We start from the raw sequence: 2,298 nt of genomic DNA, 5'->3' as shown, positions 1-2,298 counted from the left end.
ATTAATTAAGTTCTTTTGTATGAAAATTGGATGTGACAATGTTAAAACCTTGTCTATAGAACTAATTAGAGTACCTTTTTTATGGCAATTAGGATGGTTAGAATGGAAATTGAGGAATCTGCCGGAGTATGTGCTCTTATGAAAAACGTCAAACATGATACGATTATCATCAATAATAATCGTGGTGTCCAAAAAGTTGATCCTGCCACCATCACCAAACTCCAGAGTGAACTGTATGTAATCTTTCATGTAACGAGTTAAAAATATTTAGAGTGTCAGATATGCTGTCAGATGGAAGCGCAAGTATAATGTCATCGACGTATCTAAAGTAAAAAAACGGTTTCTTCAATAATTTTTCAATAGCGGTCATTTCCAAGTCTTGTAAAACCATGTTTATAGGATTAAAAAATTAAACCGCGATTATAGGAGAGAGTGGTGAACCCATAGGAGTCCCAAATACTTGTTTATAAGTTTTCTTATTAAAAGTGAAAAAAGTTGACTCTAAAATTATATATTGTATTGTTATACTTCTTCGTTTTATTTACTTCACATACCATCTATTTTTATAAACTCAGATTATCAGACTCGTAGCCCTATTACTTTTATTAATTTATAATTTATTGAGTCTTATTAATATTGTCAATTATTTCACGCGGGCGAAATTATGCGTTCTCATTCTATCATACGATTTTCTTTCTCTCTCATCAGATTTATTTTTGGCGTTAAAACTTGCAATTATGTGAAAAAACTTTGTAATTTAGTAAAGCTGAGCATTAATATTAGGATCAAAATAAAATTCTTAAATTTTTGTTTAAGATCTAACATTGTTCCGCCACATTTACACAGGCTTTTCAATTGTAATATCGGTAACTTTTATAATGATAGGTTCTATATAAAAAATTGGATACACTAAAGACTAATTTTGTGAGGAGGGTCGTGCAGTGTGAATTAAAGGATGCTTACACCCACTTGCACCATACCAGAGTGGACATTTATGAGTTATCTAATGGAGTTCATTGTTTGTTACCTATCTCGCTCTGTTATGAGTTTTTCAAGTATTTGGATCATATTGGTGATTTATATTTTACTGAGCATACTCACAGGATAAATAAAAAGATTGAATGGTTGCGAAATAAGAGGTTGAGTGTTTCTAGATCTGGTATTAAACCTATATCTTTCTCGTGCTCAGTGTCGAACGTTAATGATACGAATGTTAATATGTTCCAACTATTAAAACATAATATTCCTAGTGGTTCAGACTCGGTGAATGTGACCATTGAGCCGGATTTATTCGGGAATGCGTCTACTATTGATACATTGCACGAGAAATGGTTTGTGAACCTCAGTGACAGTGACATTCCTCTTGAAGTTCGCTATTTATTACAGCTTGGAGAGAGATTCGGATTGCCGGTCAATAAATTTAATAAGGAAAAAATCTGGTGAAATTTATCAAGCAAATTGAATGTAACATTAATGAGAGACCCAAGAATATTATTAATTTTGTCAGGAACAACTCGGTTCCAATATTAAATAGGTTTCAAAATAATTTTCCGTCATTCAATAGTCATTCAATAATCAATGATAAATTAATTCACAATTGGCTTAATGTCACGAAAAAGTTTATTGACATTCATCCCAATTTATTGATTACGAATGCTGACAAGGGGAGTGTCACTGTGGTTCTTAATAAGGATAAGTACATTGAGAGAATGGAGGGGGTACTCTCAGATCTGAGTACCTACGAGCCTGTTACGACTGACCCAATTAGGAGAATTACTCATGATACACGAAGTTTGTTGATTAGATGGAAGCGTAATTGTTAGATTGATGATGTGACGTATCGACAACTTCTTACAACTGAGGGTGTTACTCTAAGAGCTTATGGTCTCACTAAGATACATAAGAGGGGTAATCCACTAAGAGTCATTGTGTCCTGCATTAATAGTCCGTTATATTTCTCTTTTTTTACATAATATTATAAACTAGTATACCATAATCTTTTAGTTACATTAAAGACAGTATCCAATTAGTTGAAAAATTGAATGGATTACAGTTTGATCCTGGTTGCGTTTTGGTTTCGTTTGATGTGGTTTCCCTTTTCACTAACATTCCTATAGAATTAGCTATTAATAGCATTGTTAAGAGATGGGAACACATCTCTGTGGGTACAAAAATCACATTTGATGAATTTATTATTGCAATCCGATTTATTTTAGAGTCAACTTTTTTCACTTTTAATAAGAAAACTTATAAACAAGTATTTGGGACTCCTATAGGTTCACCACTCTCTCCTATAAT

Source organism: Trachymyrmex cornetzi, unplaced genomic scaffold (genome assembly GCF_001594075.2).
Source record: "Trachymyrmex cornetzi isolate Tcor2-1 unplaced genomic scaffold, Tcor1.1 scaffold909, whole genome shotgun sequence".
In the NCBI taxonomy this organism is placed as follows: domain Eukaryota; kingdom Metazoa; phylum Arthropoda; class Insecta; order Hymenoptera; family Formicidae; genus Trachymyrmex; species Trachymyrmex cornetzi.
Note: the sequence above shows the minus strand (reverse complement) of the source record.